The following is a 24,806-nucleotide window of genomic DNA, read 5'->3' on the forward strand; positions in this document are numbered from 1 at the left end:
AGAAGTGTACAGCCGAGGCCGGGCGCGGTGGCTCAAGCCTGTAATCCCAGCACTTTGGGAGGCCGAGACGGGCGGATCACGAGGTCAGGAGATCGAGACCATCCTGGCTAACACGGTGAAACCGCGTCTCTACTAAAAAATACAAAAAACTAGCTGGGCGAGGTGGTGGGCGCCTGTAGTCCCAGCTACTCGGGAGGCTGAGGCAGGAGAATGGCGTAAACCCGGGAGGCGGAGCTTGCAGTGAGCTGAGATCCGGCCACTGCACTCCAGCCTGGGCGACAGAGCTAGACTCGTCTCAAAAAAAAAAAAAAAAAAAAAAAAAAAAAAAAGAAGTGTACAGCTGCCTGTGATATAGTTCCTAACATCTAGGTGGGGAGAGGATGATATTACTGCCCATATCACACGAGTTGTAAAACCACTTCAATATTTTGCCTACAATCCTGAGGGGAGAGGATGATATTACTCCCAATATCGAAGAAGGCTTACACCCCCCTGTGACACTATGCCCAATATCCACGTTGGAAGATGAAGACATTACGCCCAATATCGCAGGGGATGTACACCCACCTTGGGATATTGTTCCTTATATCGAGAGGGGGAGAAGATGCTATTGCTCCCAATAACACAGGGGCTGTGGAGGTACACCCCTCCTGTGATATTGTTCTTAATATCCTAGGGAAGAGAGGAGGATACTACACCCAATATCGCAGGGTGTACACCCACCCAGTGATAATGTTCTTAATGTACTCCACCTCCCACCACCAGGGATATCAGTCCTAATATCCAGGGGAAGAGAGGATAACATTATGCCCAATATCGCAGGGGAGTGTACACACCCTCTGTGATGTTGTTCCTAGTATCCAAAGGTAGAGACGATGATATTACTGGCCATATCGCAGGGGGTGTACACCCTTCTATGATACTGTTTTTGACATTCAGTAGGGGAGAGGACAACATTAATCCCAATATCGCAGAAGGTGTACAGACCCCTGTGATGTAGACCCTAATGTACAGGGGAAAGAGAAGAATATTGCTCTCAATATCGCAGGGGCTGTAACCACCCTGCCCCCCGTATATTGTTCCTAATATGCAGCGGGGTGGAGGCTCATAGTACTCCCAATATCCCAGAAGGTGCACACACACCTGTGATAGAGTTCCTAATATCCAGCGGGAAAGAGGCTGATTTTACTTTCGATATTGCAGTGGGTGTACAGCGCCCCCAAACCCGGGGTATCGTTCCTAATATCCAGGCGGGAAGAAGATGACATGGCTGACAATATCGAAGTGGGTGGACACTTCTTCAGTGATATGGTTCCTGATATCCAGGAGGTGAGTGGATATTATTCCCAATAAAGTAGGAACCGTTCAGTCACCCTGGGATTTTGTCCTTAATAACCACAAGGGAGAGGTGATATTACTACCAATATTGCAAGGGGTGTACACCCCTCCTGTGATATTGTTTCTTATATCCAGGAAAGGAGAAGATGGTATTAGTACCAATATTGAAGGGATGGACAGCCCCCATGGGATATTGTTCTAAAGATGCAGGTTGAAAGAGGATGAGACTCCCTCCAATACAACAAGGGGTGTACACCCTGCCTGTGATATGAATCCGAAAACCTAGAAGAAGAGAGAATGACATTGCTTCCAAAAACACACGGGGTGTACACCCACCCTGTGATATTGTTCCTGTCATCTAAAGGAAGAGATGATGATACTACTACCCCTACCGGAGAAGGTACACACCCCCCTGTGATATTGTTCCTCATAACTTGGGGGGAGAGCATGATATTACTTCCAGTATGACAGTGGCTTCACACCCAGTCTGTGATATTGCTCCTAATTTCCAGTAGGTAAAGTATGATGTTCCTGCCAAGAGAGTAGTGGGTGTACAGCCACCCTGTGATATGTCTCCGAATATTCAGGGAAAAATAGGAAGACATTACCCCAAATCTCCGAAAAAGTGTACACCCATTGTGTGATATGGTTCCTAATATCGGGAGGTGCAGAGGATGGTAATCTTTCTCCCATCGCAGGCTGTGTACACATAACCTGTGAAATTGTTCCTAATATCGTGAACAAAAGAGACTGCTAATAATGAACACACATTTCAGGGGGGAATAATTATTAAGATCCACATCGTAAAGGGGAGTAATAGCGATCCTCTCTCTCCCCCTCACTGTTACAATCCACATCGCAGGGGGTGAGAAACCCCCCACGATATGGGGAGTAATAGCATCCCCCTCTCTCCCCCTGGCCTTATATAAGGAGGCTGGCCTTATATAAGTGCCCCCCAATGCCATCGCAGGCTTTAATGTATTCACTTAAAGTTTTTTCCTCATTTAGATCTGCCATTCTCTTAATAGTTCTAATTGCTGCCTGACATTCTGTATTAGCATTTTCATGAGCAAGCAGCTGAACGATCACTTTCTTGGCATGAGAATTGGAAATAGCCTTTTGAGCCGCATCCTGCAAACGGGCGATAGAATCAGGATAAGGCTCCCTTGGACCCTGTTGAAATGTGTGAAAAGAAGGATAAGCAGTAGCAGGGTCGTGAATTTTTTCCCAGGCTCTTAGGCATGTAGTTCTGAGCTGATCAACAGCCTCATCACCCATTACCATCTGTTGATTTAGAGTACCCCATGCCTGTCCGATTCCAAGCAATTGATCAGGTGTGATATTAACGGGACGTTGGGCTTGAGCATTTCTGCCTGATTTGTTGCTTCATCCGTCCACCAGGTTTTCAATTGGAGAAATTCAGAGGGGGACAGGGTGGATCGGGCTAATGCCTCCCAATCCATACGTATTCAACGTCTGTTATAAGCCACACATTGTAACAAGGAATGAACATAAGGGGAATTTGGCCCATATTGTCCAATTGCTTGCTTTAAGTCTTTTAATATTTTAAAAGGAAATGGCTCCCAGCATGCTTGAACAAGTTCTCTAGCCTCCTCAGCTGGTGAAATAATTACCAGAAACTGCCAAGCATTCAAATCCCCCATTTCTTGTGCCTGGCGAATGGATGCCTGGATTGTCCCTGTGCCATAATTTGTATTTGGACCCGCTCGCAGCACTCCTCTACCATAATTAACAGGTGGGCAAGCCTAGATCATTCCCTCATCCTAATTGGCTGTTGGACAAGCCTGAAGCTTCCCTTCGCCATAGTTACTGGCGGGGCCTGCAACAATGGGAGCGGCAAGGCGCGGGTCTCAGGCTCCCCTTCCAAATATTCACGAGGCTGGCCTGGGGGTGGCCATTCCAGACCTTCCCCTAAAGGCGCAGTAGGTGGCACAGTTTCTTTTATAAGTCTTTGGAGATGAACATACATACCTTCCCGTTTCTCGCCCTTTTTTAAACGAGACTGTCATGGTTCACTTAGCTGATAATTAGACTCCTGATTATTCAACTTTCCTATGTCATCCTGAAAATCCTCCTTCTCCTCCTCAGTGTGGAAGGGCTCCAGGGCTGTTTTAATTGCAGACCACACAGACCAAGCAGAGACGGGAATATCGCGGCCCTCTTGTTGTGCTCGTTTTAAGTCTGATCCGACCTTGTCCCAATCTTCTACATTCATGGTTCCATATTCCGGGAACCAAGGAGAATACTTGTCTACCAGACGGAACAAAGATGTGAGATTTTGGGTACTGACAATTACCCCTCCGCGGCGCAGTAACTGCTGCACAAGGCTTAAGTAATTAGCGAACTTACTCTCAGCTCGACCCACATTTTCCCGAGGTTTCCCTGGAATTCCCCGAGCGCCCTCCTTACCCTAGAGCTTGAAGTGAAAACCTACTCGGGAGTCCTTTGTCGGTCGTCCTCAGCTTTCCACGCTCTGGTGTTCCTTCACTGGATTATTTGTAGAGATTACGGGGAGCCCTGCGTTGGGCACCAGAGACAGCCTGGGCAACCGAGGGAGACCCCCGTTTCTAAAAAAAAAAAAAAAAAAAAAAAAAAAAAAGCTAGGTGTGGTGTCGCTCGCCTGTAATCTCAGCTACTCCATGAGAAGTCAGACAAAACCTGCCACCAGAGACTGATTTTCTTCTAAAATGCTTTCTCCAAAATATTTTTAAAACAAAAGGGGGAAATTGGAAAGGAAAATATTTTGGGCCCCGCAAATCACTAAGATAAAGGGAAAAATCAATCTGGGAACTGCTTAGGGCAAACCTGCCTCCCATTCTATTCAAAGTCATCCGCTGCTCGCTGAGAAGAATGCATATCTTATTGCCTCCTTTGGAAAGGCTCATCAGAAACTCAGAAGAATGCAACCGTTCCTCTCTCACCTACCTGTGACCTGGAAGCCCCCTCCTGGCTTCGAGTTGACCCACTTTTGCTTCAGGTTGTACCGGATCAAACCAGTGTTCATCTTACATATGTTGATTGATGTCTCCTGTCTCCCTAAAATGTGTAAAACTGTCAGATACAGTCAGTTTCTCTTCCAAGGTTTGGCATGTTAACGTTCTTGTGTTTTGTTCTCGAACTCAACTTTCTTGTTCTCCATGCCTCCTTGCCCTTAGTTACTGTAAACAACCTTCCCCCCGTCAGTTCTAATCAATCACTCACATCTGTTCCCTTGGTTACCTGCTCTGCACCCATTTCTCCCTTCCAAACCACACGTCCCACCGTTGTAACTCACGACTCCCTTCCCCCTTCCTTATTTGGGAAAGTATTCACAAATAGCCAACGGGGTCAGTTTAGATCTTGAGGTCTGGCCCCAGCCCATGCCAGAGGTAGGGATTGCATTAGGAATAAAAACCCCTGCTTTCCTTTGTTCCGTGTGCTCTTGCGATTGTGATTGATGCGAGCAGCACGCTTCCGCAGAGGTAAATTGCGTTGCTGAGAAAACTTTTGCTTAAGTGCTGGTTTCACTTTGCGTCACCGAGCATTTATCTCCAACAAAACCAAGCTGTGCTCTGACCACCTTGGGCAACTGTCATCAGGACATCCTGAGGCTGTGTCATGCACAAGCATCCCCAACCTTGGCAAAATAAACTTTCTAAATACTCTTATCCCCAAATGCTCAGGGAGACTGATTTGAATAATCATAAAACTCCGAGGCTGCACTCCAGCCTGGGCGACAGAGCAAGACTCTGTTTCAGAAATAATAAAATAAAATAAAATAAAAAAAAATAAAATAAAATAAAATAAAAATCAAATCTCCGGTCTCCCGCACAGCCGACTCTGCGTGAATTACTCCTTCTCTATTGCTATTCCCCCCGTCTTGAGAAATCGGCTCTGTCTAGGTAGCGGGCAAGGTGAACCCACTGGGCAGTTACAGAATTGCCATTATATTGCTTGCAATTTTATATCTTATTACGCAAAATAGCTATAATCTTGTATACAAGGTTAAATGCGAATGTGCTCCTTGCAGTGGTCAGATCCCAGCGCAGGAAGGACGCACCCCCTATAAACCGCTAGGCCAAAACGGTCATTCTGGCCTCATCCAGCCTCACGTGAGATCGCAATCTCCTGTCACTCAGGGCCTGAGGGGGCGGGGCCTGAAGCCCCAGACAATCAGGGACGCTGGGGTGGGGACCCGTCAATCAGGCGCGCCGCCGGAAAGGAGAGGGCGGCTTCCGGGATCCGGCTGGCGGGCGCTTTGTCTCGCCTTCGCCACCGTAGGCTCTTCCTGTGAGTCTCCGCTGCTACTTCCTGGCTCTGGGAGGCCCGGTGGCTCTGCAGCAGCCTCGGCCACCCTGTGACCTGCGGGTGTTGGGACATCCCTAGCTGACGCCGGGACACCCGGGAAGCCGAGGAACGGTGAGTGGACTGCGCCTGGCTTCCGGAAGTGGGGAAGAGGGCTGGGTGAAACCTGCTGGAACCAGCCATGGGCTGCGGAACCTGCGGACCGAGTCGCGGCGGCGCAGCCGGGCCTCAGTCCCCTTCTGCGCAGGGCCGGGCGGCGCGGGCAGCGGGACCCCTGCGTCCTGTCTGTACCTGCGGGCGCCACTTCCGCCGGCCGGAGCCCTCTCGGGAACCCCGCGCCTCCCCCACCCAGGTAGTGCGGTGACCACGGGAGGGTGATCCGGGAGAGCCCCGACTCGGTGTGCGGGGTTCCAGCGTGGGAGGAGCTGTGGTTCATGGAGCTTCCAGTCCCACCTTTCTCCCCCTAAAATTAACCTGAGGCTTTGTTAAAACGTTAAACGGGCGTGTTTGAGCAAACGCGATTCATAAACGGGTACCGCAGTCATGGTTTGTGGTTTGGGGTCCACGGGAGGGGCGTAAATGAGAGGCTTTGATAAGGTGAATGAGGAAGCAAACCATACATATATATACACACACATATATATACATATATACACATATATACACACATATATATATATATATATATATTTTTTTTTTTTTTTTTTTTTTTTTTTTGAGACGGAGTCTCACCCTGTCGCCAGGCTGGAGTGCAATGATGCAGTCTCAGCTCACTGCAACCTCTGACTCCCGGGTTCAAGCGATTCTCCTGCCTCAGCCTCCCAAGTAGCTGGGCTTATAGGCGCCACCACCACGTCCAGCTAATTTTTGTATGTTTAGTAGAGACAGGGTTTCGCCATGTTGGCTAGGTTGGTTTCGAACTCCTGACCTTAATTGATCACCCTCCTCGGCCTCCTAAAGCGCCGGGATTACAGGCGTGAGGCACCTTGGCCAAAATATTTTTCTGTTTCCAAACATTTTACATGAGAGGAAAGCGGAGAATAAATCATCTGACACTCTACTGTAAAAAAAAATCTTTGTGCCTCTCTTCTTTTCATCTTTCCTAAGTGTACATATTACCAAAATGTCTTTAGGTTGAGGTCCCCCCGTGAAAACTTTACAGGGTGTTGTGTCCTCAGCCACTCTCCTGTCTTTTCCTAGTCCTGGCATTTTAGAACTGTCTGGGGATGACCCAGGATACCCACAGTGGCCATGTCTATTGGAGGGTCTAGTGAGTATCAGCCCCGGGGTCATCTCATCCCCAAGGACAGCCTGAGGTAGGGGGTAGAGTCTCTCAGGGGAGCAGCTGGATGCTCTTGGCCTTAGAGGAATCTCCTGGTATAGTTTCATCTAAAATGGTGACCCCTTAGGGTCATTAAAATTTTAGGACATTAAAATTAATGGACAATACAATGTAATGTCATGACCTACAATGTTAGGTCATTAAAATTATTCCTCCAGCCTGAGTTTTTATTCCTCGAAGACACATTGATGGTTTGCCAATTGGATGCTGATATTGAGAGGAAAAGGCAGAAATGATTTCTGCTCTCTAGCTTGTCTTAGACTTGTGAAGAGAGAAAAGCCATCCCAAAGGACAAGGAAAACCCACCCAGAGAGGATGTGCAAGAACCTGAATATTAAAATGCACTTAAGGCACACAGGAGGACAAAGAGCAGTGCCAGTGCCTCCTAGGTGGTCATTGAGTACTTTACTGAACAGGATGGGTGTCCTAAGGGATAGAATGGCCTGCCGTGACACTTAGAAAGGTCTGCGTTGGAGTCAGCACTGCCTCTCCCTGAGTTTGTTACCTTGAAAAGGCTTGTCCGCTTATTTGAGTTTCAGGTTTTCACTGACTGTAAGATACATTTTGTCAGTACAGCTTGAAAGATAAAAATACTATTTCCAAAGAGGCTAGGTAAAATGATGTATTTCATTTGCTAAAAATTCGTATTTATTTCTTCCCCAGAGTGAGTGTAGTAAGTTTTAAAGTTCTGTTCTTTTTAAGGGTAATTTCAAATGGAATTGTAGGACTTAGCTTTGTAAATGCTACTGGTGAAATAAAAGTGTGATAGATAAATTGATGATTTATAAAGATTCACCAAAATGTCAGTTCCCCTCTTGTAGCTTGGTGAAGAATTTATGACAGTGGACACATGTGTATCCTCTTATCTGGGTGTCTGAGTGTTGTTTTTTGTTTTTTGGAGATGCTGTCTTGCTCTGTAGCCTGGCTAGAGTGCAGTGGCGCCATCTCTGCTTACTGCAACCTCCGCCTCCCGAGTTCAAGTGATTCTCCTGTGTCAGCCTCCCGAGTGGGATTATAGGCACCCACCACCACACCCAGCTAATTTTCATATTTTTAGTAAACACAGGGTTTTAGGCCTGGCACGGTGGCTTATGCCTGTAATCCCAGCCCTTTGGGAGGCCAAGGTGGTCGGATCACGAGGTCAGGAGTTCCAGAGCAGCCTGGCCAACATGGTGAAACCCTGTCTCTACTAAAAATACGAAAAAATTAGCTGAGCGTGGTGGCAGGCACCTGTAATCCCAGCTACTCGGGAGGCTGAGGCAAGAGAATTGCTTGAACCCGGGAGGTGGAGGTTGCAGTGAGCCAAGATCTTGCCACTGCACCCCAGCCCAAGGGACAATGCGAGACTCCGTCTCAAAAACAAATAAACAAACAAACAAACAACAAAAAGACGGGATTTTTGCCATGTTGGCCAGGCTGGTCTCAACCTCCTGACCTCAGGTGATCCCCTGCCTCAGCCTCCCAAGGTGCTGGGATTACAGGCGTGAGCCACGACGCCTGGCCCACTCTATTTTCTTTTTATTCCCTAAATTTTAATATGTTTGAGTTTGTCTGTTCCTTTATCACTTTTTTCTTACATAAAAAAAATTCTGCCTAATCCTTCATTAAAAAAAAAAAATCTTCCTGTGACTTCTGAAAGTATTCTGGTTTTATCTTTTGTATTTGAATATATAATAAGATGATTATTGTTCATGGAATAGAGAAGAATGCAATGCATTTTCCCAAGTAGATGCCAGCCTGGTTTGCCTCATATTTTAAAGTGCATGTAATTTCTTTTTCTATTCTATAGTGCCTACTCTATTTCTTAATAGAGACGGGGTTTCACCGTGTTAGCCAGGATGGTCTCGATCTCCTGATGTCGTGATCCGCCCGTCTCGGCCTCCCAAAGTGCTGGGATTACAGGCTTGAGCCACCGCGCCCGGCCTATTTTTCTATTCTATAGTGCCTACTCTATCATTCCTCAACTTTCCATATAGATGCTGGGTCATTAAGACTTTTTTTTTTTCCTTTGGTCTGCTTGCTCATCTCTCTGCTAACACTGTGCTGTCCTGAATATTTTTGTTTGAAAATCTTAGAAGTATGTTAGACAAGCCATCACTCTTTTTTTAGATGACTAAAAATGATTAGACATTGGTCATTTTTACTACATATGAAAGAGTAGTTTTTCTTGCCTAAAACCACCTGATTTGGGAATTTATGTGGTTTCATAGGAATAGCATCTGGAAGTGGTGACATTAATGTCATTTTAAAAAGCATGTGTCCTATTTCCTCTTATTCCTTTCTGCCTTGATATTGTGCAATAGAAATTTGAAAAATTGTTGTATTAGTATTGTTAAATATCAATTATTGGTTTTATTTACTACTCAATTAAATTTAATAAGCCTATTCTCTCTTGGTGTAATCACGTGGAATGGGTTCACTTCCACAGTTAACAAGTGACAGCACATGTAAAATATTGTCTACCAGGGAAATTCATTGAACACTTAGTGTTCAGACTGTGTTTTTGTGTCTGGTTCCCTAAGCACCACTGCAGTGACACAAAATAATAGACTTTCAGCAGAAGAAGTTTTGGAAAATATACTGCATAAGCCATTTAGATGCAGTGAGTCATTCTTATTACTTGGGTTGGTGGAATCCCTTTCAAAATGTAAGTTCCTAATACAAACAAAGATTGAACTTTGCGAGCAGGTATTTTTAAGAATAAGTAGTCTCAGGACTGATAATATTAACTCACTTATGCACATCAGGTAGGACTTTAGTATGACAGATACTAGAAATGTACAAAGTGAAGTTAAAAGGTAACTCCTAGCAGCATATCGTAATCTTACTCCCTGGATTCTCTAATGAGATGGGTGTTTCTACTTTGCTGTTGCCTTTTTGAATAGTTCAATTCTAGCATTAGTACTGCTGTGTGGGAGGGAGTATGTGTGAACAGAGTAAGAGTTGTGACAATCAAGTCATAGAATAAATGCTTGGAAATTTTAGAATCATGTAAACAGCTTATGAATTGAGTATACATTCCCAGTGCTCTCAGTCTCACTCATCCTTCTATCCACATGTGTGGAATGTTCTAGGACTCCGTGGCTTTTGAGGATGTGGCTGTGAACTTTACCCAGCAGGAATGGGCTTTGCTAGATTCTTCTCAGAAGAATCTCTACAGAGAAGTGATGCAGGAAACCTGCAGGAACCTGGCTTCTGTAGGTAAGAATGACAACACATTTCACTTAATTACAGAAGTATTTCCCTATCATCAGTGCTATTTGTGATTTGGAATGGGGCAAGGGAATGATTTGGTGAATAAATCAGGCATGGGCACTGTGTACAATGAACATGAAATCTAGTAATGTTTCTATAGTTTGAAATAATTCATGATAATTTTGTGCATCTGCATTTTAGGAAAAAATGGAAAGACCAGAATATTGAAGATCACTTCAAAAAACTTGGGAAAGATACAAGATAATTTGCACCGAGAAGAGGAAATAAAGTCCTCTGATGGAATCTTAGCATGTAATGAATTTAAAAACAAGCAATCAAAGCAAATAAGAGTCACTTGAAATTCATTTCCTTTTAGAAAAATTTCACCCAAAATGTAACGTACATCAGTGTAGCAGTCAGTGTTTGGAAAACAGTTTACTTGAAAATAGTACTACAAAATTGTGTATATGAATGTTACTATTTTGGTCATAGCCATGCAGGTGGTAGCTGTGTTTTCAGTAGTAGCCCATTTACTTTCAAATAATTCAGTCATGGCACAAAAACAAAAACAAAACAAAACAAAAATGCATTTTCCCTAGTATTGGTAGCAGTGTAAGTCGAAGACCTATGAATGAGTAGAAAGTTATTAAACCAACCAATAATAATGTGCTTGTTTTTTTTTTTACAGAAATCATATGGCACAGAGACTGCGTGAAAGCAAAGAAGGTAGTCAGTATGGACAAGTTGTCAGCCACATTCCAAATCTTGATCTGAATGAGAACATTTCTACTGGATTAAAACAATGTGAATGCAGTATTTGTGGAAAAGTCTTTTTATACATTCCCTCCTTAATAGGCACATCCTAGCTCACTCAGGATACAAACCATATGGAGAGAAGCAATATAAATGTGAACAGTGTGGGAAACTCTTTGTTTCTGTTCCAGGTGTTAGAAGACACAGGATAATGCACAGTGGAAATCCAGCTTATAAATGTACGATATGTGGGAAAGCTTTTCATTTTCTCAATTCAGTTGAAAGACATCAGAGAACTCACACAGGAGAAAAACCCTATAAATGTAAACAATGTGGTAAAGCGTTCACTGTTTCCGGTTCTTGTCTAATACATGGACGAACTCACACTGGAGAGAAACCCTACGAATGTAAGGAATGTGGGAAAACACTCAGATTTTCTTGTTTTAAGATGCATGAAAGGACTCACACTGGAGAGAGATGTACCAAATGTGATAAAGCCTTCAGCTGTTCCACTTCCCTTCATGACCATGGAAGCATTCATACTGGAGAGAGACCCTATGAATGTAAACAATGTGGCAAAGCCTTTAGTTGTTTGAGTTCCCTTTGTAACCATAGAAGTACTCATACTGGAGAGAAACCCTATGAATGTAAACAATGTGACCAAGCCTTCAGTCGCCTCAGTTCCCTTCACCTCCACGAAAGAATTCATACTGGAGAAAAACCCTATGAATGTAAGAGATGCGGTAAAGCCTACACTCGTTCCAGTTACCTTATGCGCCACTAAAGAAGTCATGATATAGAGGTTGGGTGTAGTGACTCAGCCTATAATCCCAGCACTTTGGGAGGCCAAGGTGTGTGTATTGCTTGAGCCCAGGAGTTCATAACCAGCCTGGATTAAAACAATGTGAAACAACCTGGGCATCGTGGTGAAACCCTGTCTCTACAAAAAATAAAATAAAGCCGGGCCCGGTGGCTCACGCCAGCTACTCGGGAGGCTGAGGCAGGAGAATGGCGTGAACCTGGGAGGCGGAGCTTGCAGTGAGCCGAGATCGCACCACTGCGCTCCAGCTTGGGCGACAGAAGCAGACTCCGTCTCAAAACAAAAACAAAGAAAATAATTAGCTGGGCATGGTGGCACATTTCAGTTGTCTTAGTTCTTTTTCAAGGACATAAAAGGCCACGGGGGGTTGGGGGGAAGCCCTGTGCATGCGGATCACGAGGTCAGGAGATCGAGACCATCCTGGCCAACATGGTGAAACCTCGTCTCTACTAAAAATACAAAAATAGCTGGGTGTGGTAGCATATGCTTGTAATCCCAGCTACTCAGGAGGCTGAGGCAGGAGAATCACTTGAACCCAGGAGGCGGAGGTTGCAGGGAGCGAGATTGTGCCACTGCACTCCAGCCTGGCGACAGAGTGAGACTCCATCTCAAAAAAAATAAATAAATAAATAAATAAAGCCCCTTGAATGTAAGAAATGTGGTAAAACATTTACTCTTTCCCATTCCCTCATAAACATGAAAGAGCTCACACTGCAGAGAAACCTTAAGAATGTAGGAAATGTGGTCAAGCCTTCAGATTTTCCTGAAGATTTGGGAGGGCTCAGAGTGGAGAAAAGGTTTTGAATTTAAATTTATGGTAAGGCCTTCGGTTGTATTAGTTCCATTTGAAGACATCAGCTCATTCCTGAGAAAAACCCTATGAATGTCCAGAATGTTTGAGTGTTTCATTTCTCTCATACCCACTCAAGGACATATGAAAATGCACGCTGTAGCTGGCTGGACCTTGTAAATACAAGAACGTACACAGGATTAAAACTCTAATAGTTTAGAAACTGCAAGAATATTTTCAGTTTTAACATTTACTTGAAAAGCCGTGTGAAAACTCCCACGGGAAAGAAGTTCTATAAGTGAAGCTTTTCTAATTTGGAAAGCCTGATGCAAATTAATTATCGTGCAGTGCTTGAAAAAAATCTATGAAATGTTACACAAGTTACAAGTATATTGTTTTTATCAGTGGCCCATTCTTAAAGAGTCTTGAGTATGCATTTCACCTTGTTTTGCAGGGAAACCTTGAGGTGAGAGTTCTGTAAATGTTCTTTAAGCAGTAGTACTTGAATTTCATAGATAATGATATTTTCTTAAGTCTGTTGGTAGAATTTTTGTCTATTCATTTGATAATGTGCTGGATTCATGGTTGAATTTGGATGTTTTTCTAATATGTAGGTAAGTTTAATTTTTTTATTTCATTATTATTTCTTTTTGAGATGGAGTCTCACTCTGTTGCCCAGGCTGGAGTGCAGTGGTTCGATCTCGGCTCACTGCAACCTCCGCCCCCTGGGTTTAAGCGATTCTCCTGCCTCAGCCTTCCGAGTAGCTGGGACTACAGGTGAACGCCACTACATCCAGCTAATTCTTTGTATTTTTAGTAGAGACAGGGTTTCACCATGTTGGCTAGGCTGGTCTTGAACTCCTGACCTCATGATTTGCCCGCCTCGGCCTCCCAAAGTGCTGGGATTACAGGCATGAGCCACTGCGCCCGGTCAGGTAAGTTTCATTTGTATGTATTGTCCTGTGATTAATGGACCAGTGAATAATGATTGTGAATTCTTGGGATTGTCTTACTAGCCTCATTTGGCAAATTTTGATTATCCCTTGTCCATTATACACATCCCACCTATTTTTATTAAATGAAAAAAAACTACTCTTGATGTAAAGATATTTTTTTTTGCTAATAATGAGTTGGTATTAATTCCTAAGTACATACAGTTTACCCGGGAGACGGAGCTTGCAGTGCGCCGAGATCACACCACTGCACTCCAGCAAGGGTGACAGAGCGAGATTCTGTGTCAAAAAAAAAAAAAAAAAAAAAAAAAAAAGGAATATCCTCACTTTTTAAATGCTATACCACTCTCTACGCTCAAGTTAATCCCTGTTTGGGCCTGTGGGAGCTTACACCATCCTCCTGTATGTAATTAATAACTGATATCTGGCTTATCTGTTTAGTAATATAGATTTATGTGTTTAACGGTGCCAGTAAACGTAGGGTGCTAATTCCTTCCTCACCAGTGGGGTGCATGAGACGCTATTGAAACAATTGGCAACACGAATGGAATGGATCAGCCCTCATGCAGGACACCAGCTCAACTTGACCTACCTGCTGTGGGCTGACTGTTCCGTAACACATCAGCAGTCACCTGGGTCAGAACCGTGAGCTGACGATGGGCGTTCCCTTTGGTCTGCACAGTGTTTTGTGGTCTTCAGGTGTTGTCATCTTCTTCCACACTAAAATGCTCTCATCTCCTAGACATCAATGTTTAACTGCACCCCAGCATGACCTTTGGCCTGTGCTTAGCAGGCAGTTTTGAGGCCCTGGCTTATGAATGCACAAAAGCACAGCACATAAGCCAACACTTAAGTCCTAATTAGCAAGAATCAGGCTGTATCTCTGTAGTCCCTGCATCTGCTCTGGTCACCATCTCTGTGTGCTTAGGGCAGCCATGTGAACATTATTAATTATTTTACACTCCAAGACAATAGTTATTATGTAAGCAGAAGTAGTGGCCTTGTTTGTTTCTTGTGCTGCTGCTCCCCTTGCTGCTGTACCATACACCCTCCTGATGAGGTGTACATCTATGGTGCCTCATGGTTCAGGCACTGCTGAGTAAAGAAAATGGGAAGAAATAGTTTGATATTAGCCCCTACCGAAGCATATGAAGAAGCGTCTCAGCTGCTTTCATTGAAAAATTCCTGACCAGTGTGTGGGCTTTTCTTATCACTGCTGCTTATCAGCATGTCAAAAGTCTCATCTTCGGACTGCAAGTCTTGACGGCCTTAGTTATAGTGGCCTTACTGCATGTGGAGCTAACCCCAGGAAGATGGAGTGACACTCTCTGGAGGATTAGGTGGTCTCCTCCAATGTGGGTTGATGGGCTTCTGAACTCTTTCCTTTAACCATGCAGAGAGTCTACACTGCCAGTGATCATGTGCCACAACTCTATAGATGTAGAAATTCAAAATATTCTGAAATAGTTTCCATTGAAAGGAAATAGAAAAGCGGTCTGGTGCCACGCTCCAGTTAAGAGAACTAGTAGATGGCTCACAAGAACACTCTGTCGCTACTGTCTGTGCCTCTGTCACAGCAAATATCCTGATCCTTCAGTTTTAAGGGTGCAGGGCCATTTTCCTCCCTTTCTTACTGGTAGTTCTCAAGATTACTGTATGATATGCTGGGAAGGCAATATCCTGATAATCAAGTGACATTGGTCAGAACAGCCCAGGCTCTGTTATAGGCCCTGCTCGAAACAGAATGGCCTTTAACGCTTGTGTCCAGCAAACCACATCCTGGGAGAAAACCCAATGTGGGCTGCTTTCTGGGGTCCCTCAGTTGTAGTGCAAGTGAAGCATTTATAGTCAAAACTCCATCCATCTGCTCTGGGTAGCCTTCCTGATCTTGTGGTAGTGGTTCATATTGAATCCTAGACTTCTGTTGTCTTTTGTTTGCTATTTGTAAGTAATAAATTCACTTCATGGAATTTATCTATGAATGTATTTGGCCTCATTGTACTCAGAAAAGTTGGTAGCCATTGCACAGTGAACCCGCTTCATAATTGGTGAAAACACCTATGGCCCCCTTGTGCCACAGCAAGGAGGTTCATTCAGCCAAACATAGACTTCATGTTTATAAAACCCTGTAGCACAATTATTACCATGTGGGAGGCCTTTAACAATGGTGATGCTGATTTGAAAAACTCTGAAGGAAGAAATTTACCCAAATGGGTTGGGTACATGGGAGTTCCTCCTAATTCCAAGAAACCCTTACTCCCCTCCACCTAAAAAGAGTGGAGAGGCCGGGTGCGGTGGCTCAGGCCTGTAATCCGAGCACTTTGGGAGGCCGAGGTGGGCAGATCACAAGGTCAGGGGTTCAAGACCAGCCTGACTAACATGGGGAAGCCCCATCTCTACTAAAAATACAAAAATTAGCTGGGCGTGGTGGCAGGCACCTGTAATCCCAGCTACTCGGGAGGCTGAGGCAGGAGAATCGCTTGAACCTGGGAGGCGGAGGTTACAGTGAGTCGAGACAATGCCACTGCACTCCAGCCTAGGTGACAGGGCAAGACTCCGTCTCGGGGGGGGGGGGGAAAAAAAAAGTGGATAAGAACTGAAACAGGTTTAAAATTTCAACTAATTGGAAATGCAAGTTTACAAAAATAATATTTAAAATAAAAGGTTAAATGAGTGCTCATTGAATTTTATGCCTCCACAAAATAGGTTGTGAGTTAACTTCCACATTTATTGAAAGCCACCAAAGTTGGGAAGCCTCCGTGTCTGAAATTCACAGGTGGCTCAAATAAGAATTATACCTGGGGATACCCCAAAGTTTAAATATGGTATCCCCTATGATATTATGAGGAATTACTGTACATAAATCAGGTTGTCTTCCTTTAACTCTGAAAATCATATTATCTTGCCTAAATTCTCCATAACGCATTGCTCCGCAGTATCCTATAGTGGACATGGCTTTTCTGACCAATGAGCACTAAAATTAAGTGTGTGAGACTCACCTATGTTCTTATCAAAATGGAAATCCCTGAATCCCACCAGTTAGAATAACATGACAGAATGTCAGATTTATGGAATATATAAGTTTTCTGTAAGGTTATTAGGTATTGATTCCATTTTATTAATAGATATCAATATATATAGATTACCTATTTCTCCTGTGTTTTAGTATTAATAGATTGTGTCTTTTAATTCATCCAGTTGGTCTAAGTTACCAAGTTTGTGGGTTATGGAGATTGTAATATTCTTTATGATTTTATCATCCATGGGCTCTCTAATATAAAGGCTTCTTTTAATTCTTAAAGTATTAGGTTGGTGCAAAAGTAATTGTGGTTTTGGACCATGAATTTTAAATTTGTATAACTAGGCTGCAACACATCTTTATTAATCAAAATAGAACCCATTACAATGGGCTGGGCACAGTGGCTCACGCCTGTAATCCCAGCACTTTGGGAGGCTGAGGCAGGCGGATCAGGAGGTCAGGAGTTTGAGACCAGCCTGACCAACATGGTGAAATCCCGTCTCTACTAAAAAGACAAAAAGTAGCCGGGAGTGGTGGCATGTGTCTGTAATCCCAGCTACTCAAGAGGCTGAGGCAGGAGAATCTCTTGAACCCAGGAGGCAGAGGTTGCGGTGAGCCGAGATTGCACCTTTGCACTCTGGCCTGGGTGACAGAGTGAGACTCTGTCAAAAAAAAAAAAAAAAAAAAAAAAAAAAAAAAAAAAAAAAAAAAAAGAAAAAGAAAAGAAACCATTACAATGAATACATTTTTGCCAATGAGAAATAAACTTGTTTATTCTGTGCTTTCAGGGTTGGATGAACTCTTGAAAAGCATTTTCTGCATCCTGCTGGTTGTGTACTTGTTTTCCCTGCAAAAAGTTGTCAAGATGCTTAAAGAAGTGGTAGTTGGTTGGCGGTAGTGGGAGTAGTATCATCATCTCTTCCTTTAGATGACAGGAACAATATCACAGGGTGGGTGTACACCCTGTGTGTTTTTGGAAGCAATGTCATTCTCTCTTCTTTTAGGTTTTAGGATTCATATCACAGGCGGGGTATACACCCCTTGTTATATTGGATGGAATCTCATTTTCTTTCAACCTGTATCTTTAGAACAATATCCCATGGCAGCTGTCCATCCCTTCAATATTGGTACTAACACCATCTTCTCCTTTCCTGGATATAAGAAACAGTATCACAGGAGGGGTGTACACCCCTTGCAATACTGGTAGTAATATCACCTCTCCCCTGTGGTTATTAAGGACAAAATCCCAAGGTGGCTGTATGGTTCCTACTTTATTGGGAGTAGTATCATCCACTCACCCTCTGAATAAGAGGAACCATATCACTGAAGAAGTGTCCACCCACTTCGATATTGTCAGCCATGTCATCTTCTTCCCGCCTGGATATTAGGAACGATATCCTAGGGTTGGGGGCTGTGTACACCCACTGCGATATCGAAAGAAAGTAAAATCAGCCTCTTTCCCGCTGGATATTAGGAACTCTATCACAGGTGTGTGTGCACCTTCTCGTATATTGGGAGTACTATGAGCCTCCACCCCTCTGCATATTAGGAACAATATACAGGGGGCAGGGTGGTTACAGCCCCTGTGATATTGAGAGCAATAGTCTTCTCTTTCCCCTGTACATTAGGGTCTACATCACAGGGGTCTGTACACCTTCTGTGATATTAGGATTAATGTTGTCCTCTCCCCTACTGAATGTCAAAAACAGTATCACAGAAGGGTGTACACCCCCTGCGATATGGCCAGTAATATCATCGTCTCTACCTTTGGATACTAGGAACAACATCACAGAGGGTGTGTACACTCCCCTGTGATATAGGGCATAATGTTATCCTCTCTTCCCCTGGATATTAGGACCGATATCCCTGGTGGTGGGAGGTGGAGTACATTAAGAACAATATCACTGGGTGGGTGTACACCCCCTGCGATACTGGGTGTAGTATATCATCCTCGCTTCCCTAGGATATTAAGAACAATATCACAGGAGGGGTGTACCGCCACAGCCCCTGCGTTATTGGGAGCAATAGCATCTTCTCCCCCCTCTCAATATAAGGAACAATATCCCAGGGTGGGTGTACATCCCCTGCGATATTGGGCGTAATGTCTTCGTCTTCCAACGTGGATATTGGGTGTAGTGTCACAGGGGGGTGTACGCCTTCTTCGATATTGGGAGCAATATCACCCTCTCCCCTCAGGATTGTAGGCAAAATATCAAAGGAGTTTTACAACACATGCGATATGAGCAGTAATATCATCCTCTCCCCACCTAGACGTTAGGAACTGTATCACAGGCTACTGTACACTTCTTGCGATATTGGGAGTCATATCATCCTCTCCCATCATGGATATTAAGAACAATATTACAAAGGAGGTGTACACCCCCTGCCATATTGAGAGAAATATGTTGCTCTCCCTTTCGGGATATTAGGAACAATATCGCAGGAGGTGTGTATAACCACTGCGATATTGGGAGTAATATCATCCTCTCTCCCTGAATATAAGAAACAATATCACAGGAGGATGTACACACCCTGTGATATTGGGAGTCACATCATTTTCTCTCCCTCTGGATATTCGGAACAATATCACAGTGGATATGTACACCCCCTGCGATATTGCCACGAGTATCATCGTCTCCCTCCCAGGATATAGGGAACAATATCACAAGGGGGTGTACATCCCCTGCAATACTGGGAGTAATATCTTCCTCTCCCCCGCTGGCTATTAGGAGCAATGTCACAGAAGGGGTGTACACTCCCTGCTCTATTGGGAGTGATATCTTCCTCTACTTCCCTGGATATTAGGAACAATGTCACTAGGGAGTGTACACCTCCTGCAATATTGAGACTAATATCATCCTCTCGCCCCCTGGATGTTAGGAACCATATTGCAGGGGTGGTGTACATCCCCTGCGAAATCGGAAGAAATATCATCCTCTCCACCTTTGGAACACTTTTTAACATAGCTTCGTATGTGGGGAGGACTCGAGTGATTAATCGAATGTTTCATCAGGTGCGGTTCTTCTGTTTCCCAGTTTTGACACAACATTTGGTGAAATTTCCAGGGACTCCTGTGGTCAGCTTCACGGTTTCACTGTGTCACTTTCTAATGCAGTATTCTTTGGGAGTCTTTCAAATTAAGTGCCATCATTTAAAAATAAGTTTTATAATATGCAGTTTCAGGTGAATTCTTTACCTTCGTGTCTCAGGCAGTAGCTACCTACCTGTGAGTTGTCAGAAAGGTTCACGCAGTTTTCCAGGGCGGCCTTTGCATTTACTGGAACTATTAAGAGCTCATTCCTGCTTCGGCCGTGATTGACACGCAGTGCACGTGAGGCCGTGTGTGGCTTAGTGTCTTCTGCAGGCTTAGAGGTCACTTTCTGTTCTTCCCCAAGCCTGCTCTGCTGTGCCGAGTGTTCACTGCGGGCGACGGTCACACTGTCTGGCACAGGCCACCGATGCCACAGGGCAGGCTCCATGTATGGAGCCTGCAGAATGGCAGAGTCCGGCCTCCTCGCCGCCCTTCAGGGGGAGCAAAAAGCGCAAGCCTGTTATCAGAGCTGTGCTAGCCCAGAAAGCCTCCGAACAGGTTTAATTTAGGAATCAGCTCCTACCAACTGCCCATGTTTAGGATGTGTTTGAGTTTTTGTGATTTTTCCTGCACTGAAGCTACTGGGCTGGCTCTGAGTCACTGTCATGGGACTTCAGGTTGCCCCGACGGGAAGCGGAGGGGGAGGAGGGCCGCACAGAGGCTTGCGGCCGTGATAATGAAGGGCTTGTTGCCTCTTGGGACAGCGAGTTCAAACTCTTTGTAATTGTCAGCGTAAATAGTGACCCGCTGAGGACATGGCTGTAATTCAGGGTGGCATGGTGGATTGTCATCCTTGATATCAGGTACCTGCCTCTAAAATGACGGTACCCGTAGGCGGCTCCAGGAGGGCAGCTCCTGCCAAACACACGTGCTCCTGGGCCCGCGCCTGAAGCCACGGTCATGCTGCCAGCCAGGCCTGCAGCTGTGGGTGCAGCGGGGTCTTCATGGCACTGAGCGCCTCCCTCGTTTGCTTGTGGGGCCCAGCCCTCCGTCCCTCCCTGTCCCCAGTGCGGCTTCTCCCAGGGTTCTCCCAGCCCCGTGCACACCTCCGTCTTCACAGCTTCCCTAGTTTTCTCGTGGGCGGCCCAGGTGGGCGCCTGGGCAGGGATCGTGTGTTAGTCGAGTTCTTTCCAGCCTTCCCTGGCTAGTGGCTCAACAGGTCCCTTCAGATGAGTCAGCCAGCTGTGTGCCCGCATGTTCAGGATACTTGTCAGGGTCCTTCCTCAGAGCAAGACCGACACTCACCTCCTCCATAGGACTTTGGAGCCCGCCCTGGAGAGACGCCAGCCACATCCAGAGGGGCCGCCCGGGTCCCCGTGGGCTGGTGGGAGTGACTTCTGAGCCACTCGAGGCCCCACTTTGTGTTCCTACACCCCACAAAGTCACTTAAAGCGCCATGTTCTGGTGCCGTGTGCCTCTCGAGTGTGGCACACAAGCCTGGACGGGGATCTGAGCGGGCGCTGCCTTCCTCAGGCTGCGCTTGTGTTTTAGGGCCCCTGGAACACTCGTGGCTGTGATTCTAGCCACTGTCTCGGCTTCCCTAGAGGGTTTCACCCGCAGCCTGAGGGCCACATCGGCAGCCACCGAGGAGCCAGCAGGTCCGACGTTGGTCTCACTCAGTCCTTCTCGACTTTGGTGACAGAGGAGACAGCAAAACTTCAGCTGGGAGCCCCAGGCCTTCTCTGCTTGGGGCCCTGGGACTGACATAGCACAGATCCTGCCATCCACGTGCTGGGGGCCCCGCTGTGCGGCTCCCTCCTCTGGTCAGGGGCCGCTCCCTTGGGCTGGGCAGCTCCGGGTCCTCGCACTCAGGGGCTCAGGGTGGGTCCTGGATGCAGAGAGAAGGAGAAGGGCGGCGGTTTGAGCCCAACTGTGTTGGCTTCATCTTCTGCCTCTTGTCGCTAAATACATTTGCAAAGTTTTCCAGATGAAAACTCAGAAGGGATTTTTAATGACTGGAATCTGTGAATTCCATGGAAGCCAAGTCTGTCCACCTCTTTCACCCATCTCACTTCTCCCCGTTGGGGCTGATTTTGGCAGCGTTCATAGGGGCAGGGACGCAAGGGATGGTGGCCAGCCCTTGGCCCTGTGTCCCTCCTCTCCTTCCCTCAGCGCCACAGCATTTCGGTGTCATCCCCTTCCCTGCATGTGTCCTCTTGAAAACCAAGTGCGGCTGGAGGGAGATGCCTGTGCCCACTCCTGTGACCTTCCCGGCCAGCCTGGCTGCAGCGGCCCCTCGGCAGGCATCTTTGTGGTGCTGCCTCCGTGCCCCTCCCATCACCTGACGCTCGTGCTCCTGAATCTTCACGCGTGTGCTCTGTGCAGCCACCTCACGGGCTCCCTGGGAACGGAGACAGTGTCTCACACTGGTCAGAATGCTCTTCTCTGTCCACTGAATAGTCCAACACAGAATCATTCCTCTGTGATTATTTACGCTTTGTTATGTAGAACTGGAATAAAGAAAAAGTGAATTTAGACATTACAGCCATCAGGTTGAAGCTTAGTAATTGCATTAGGGAATTAAATGGAAGCATTTGAGCTTCTCGAGTTCTAATTCCACATCTTCGTATCCCCATCACCCCATACCCAGTGTCTAACAGAGCTCTTGGTCTAGGAGTTTCTTGATAAATGCTTACTGAATTGAACTGGACTGAGCTTAACATTCCCACCCAGAGTTAGAAGCCAGTCCCTGAACAAATTGCATTTAGAACATGAGTTTGACGTTACTGTGGTAAGGGGTATCCTACACGTCATAATTCCTAGTCAATATCGGGTATTTAGTCAAATAGACTCAAGTATAGAGAAGCATAGGCCCATCTGGCAAAAGGGCAAGGCACGGTGCTTTAGGTCCAGGTCCCCAATATCAACTATGAAAATAAAACGTCAACTCCAATGACAGCCCTGTCCTCAGCTGGTCACTGTTTATGCTAACAATTATAAACAGCTTGAACTTGCTGTCCTGAGAGGCAACACACCCTCCATTCTCTCTGCAGTGTAGCTGCCTTGGTGGATGGAACATGCCCCTCCTCCCCCTCCGCCCCCCCCCCCCCCCCCCCCCCCTCCCTCCCCCCCCCCCCCCCTCCCCCCTCTCTCCCTCCCTCTCCCCTCCTCTCTCCCTCCTTCCCCCCTCCTTCTTCCTATCTTCTCTCACCTTTCTCCCCCCACCTTCTCTCCTGGACAAGGGGCAGAAGAGAGGAGATCTCCGGAATCTTCTGCTTCATCCAAGCAGCTTGGGGGCAGCATCAACAGCTGCAATTTGGCTGCCCCAGCAGGTGCCTCAGGGCAGCCTTTCTAATGGGAATCCTGGAATCATGTCTTTCCTTAATGTGTCCTAAAGGCTGGAGGACATGAAGTGAAACAATGCTCCATGCTCAGTCCTGTGATTTTGTGTATTTATTGGACTTACTTTGAAATTTAACTAAATGATACCCAAGGTAGAGCATGAAAAAAAAGAAAAAACAGGCTATGGTGTTTGAAAAACAAACAAAACCGTTTGGTTTGTTGGTTTGTTCTTAGACCTTCACAGGCTCCTAGGTCACACGTTTCAGTTTCTCAGCAAGTGACATTCTCTGCAGAAGCTGTGTCAGTCTCTTGTTTGATGATGTCAGCCACAGCAGAAAGAAGCACTCCGTAGGCCCCGTGCTCAGCACCTTGGCGTGAGCTCCTGCCATCTTCTGTTCATGCTCATCACAGCTCTGTGCAGTGGGCATCCTCCTGATCCCTGTGGGAGGATGGAGGATGGAGGCGGAAGGGTGAGTGATGGCAGGATCACATGAGGGGTCTCTCCCGAGGTAGGGAGGGGAACTGGCCCAGGACCTTAGTGCCCATCGCATCCTTCTTCCTCCTCCTCTGCCTCTCTGTGACTGTTTGACTCAGGCTGCAGGGACAGACATGAGTATGTGCAGAGCCTGTGTGCACCCCTGGGAATGTGTGCTCATATTGGCAGGGAGGGATGTGAGTGTGTACAGAGCGTGTGTGCACACCTTGGCGGTGTATGCTGGCATTGGCAGGGACAGATGTGAGCGCGTATGGAATGTGTGTGCACACCTTGGGGATGTGTGCTGGCATTGGCAGGGACAGATGTGTACAGAGCGTGTGTGTGCACACCTCGGGGTGTGTGCTGTTGTTGGCATGGACAGACGTGAGCGTGTACAGAGCGTGTGTGCACACCTGGGGGTGTGTGCTGGTGTTGATAGGGACAGATGTGTACAGAGCGTGTGTGCACACCTGGGGGTGTGTGCTTATGATGTTTTGTAACCGGCAAATACGTGGCCTGTTGCATCGGGCGGCCCTGCGCCCATGCTGAGCCCGTCAGTGGCCCTCGGGTTGGGGTCTCCATCTGCCCAGACAGCACTCGAGTGGCTTGAGGTTTCAGATTCTTCCTCTACGGATACTTGGGCTTCCTCAGGACCAAACATCAGAACCAGCCAACTGCAAACTACAAGAACGTTCAAATGCATCTTCAGTAGGAAAAACAAAAGCAATTGGAAAAATTTTCCAACGTGACCCCGTGGTTAAGCCGTTAGATACTCCAGCCAACAGATTGAGTCACTTTAAAATTCACACCAATTAAAATGGTTGTGAGAGTTGCAGAGCTTTACCGCTAAACCTTGAAATAATTGAAGCATTCTGCTCCACTTGCTTACAAACTAGGGTTGGGGATACCTTTCAGTCCAAAGTAGCAACCTTCTAAATCCAGCTTAGATGCGAGGCTCCCACTGACACAGGAAGAGACAGTGGCCCTTGATTATTCTCCTGTGTTCAGATACTGTGTCATTTTTTTTTTTTTTTTTTTTTTTTTTTTTTGTATCCTGATCATCACTTCTGCTTTTCCAATTCAAACTAAAGGGAGTTTAGTTCTGTTTTGGAGAAGCTGTGGTTAGTGGTTTCTTTTCATGGTTTGCTTAATCTCTTAAGTCTGGTGCTTACATTTACCCAAATAGATTTTTCTTTAGTACGGCAGTGCCATAACCCAGGGCTTCTCCCTCCATATCTGCTCCCCAGGAGGCTCCCTAGGAATGGGCGCTGGAGATCCAGCCCCCTCTCCATGTGCCGTTTTCTTTGAGTCCAAGGTAGTTTGGCTCAGAGAAGAAAAGAGGCCTCCGGGTTAGGTGCCTCTGACTGCTTGCTTGTGAAATGTTTAATGATAAGGCGACTTCCAAACTAATTTACACATTGATAGTTGTAGCTTGAAGTATCA

General features: G+C 46.0%; 2 long non-coding RNA genes and 1 pseudogene across 2 annotated transcripts; 2 read left to right on the forward strand and 1 right to left on the reverse strand.

Annotated features, from left to right (window-relative positions):
- Nucleotides 1-2,964: 2,964 nt before the first annotated feature.
- Nucleotides 2,965-5,480, reverse strand: LOC126947343 (uncharacterized). Its single transcript, XR_007723025.1, has 3 exons — nucleotides 5,399-5,480; nucleotides 4,285-4,395; nucleotides 2,965-3,926 (listed from the first exon to the last, which is right to left on the reverse strand). It is a non-coding gene; the product is annotated as an uncharacterized LOC126947343 (long non-coding RNA).
- Nucleotides 5,361-12,307, forward strand: LOC126947342 (zinc finger protein 669-like; annotated as a pseudogene).
- Nucleotides 12,308-12,338: 31 nt separating this feature from the next.
- LOC126947344 (uncharacterized) lies at nucleotides 12,339-17,243 on the forward strand. The gene is made up of 2 exons (XR_007723026.1): nucleotides 12,339-13,157; nucleotides 13,361-17,243. It is a non-coding gene; the product is annotated as an uncharacterized LOC126947344 (long non-coding RNA).
- The last annotated feature ends 7,563 nt before the right edge of the window (nucleotides 17,244-24,806 follow it).

The sequence above is a fragment of the Macaca thibetana genome, unplaced genomic scaffold, assembly GCF_024542745.1.
Source record: "Macaca thibetana thibetana isolate TM-01 unplaced genomic scaffold, ASM2454274v1 unplaced_scaffolds155, whole genome shotgun sequence".
NCBI lineage: Eukaryota > Metazoa > Chordata > Mammalia > Primates > Cercopithecidae > Macaca > Macaca thibetana.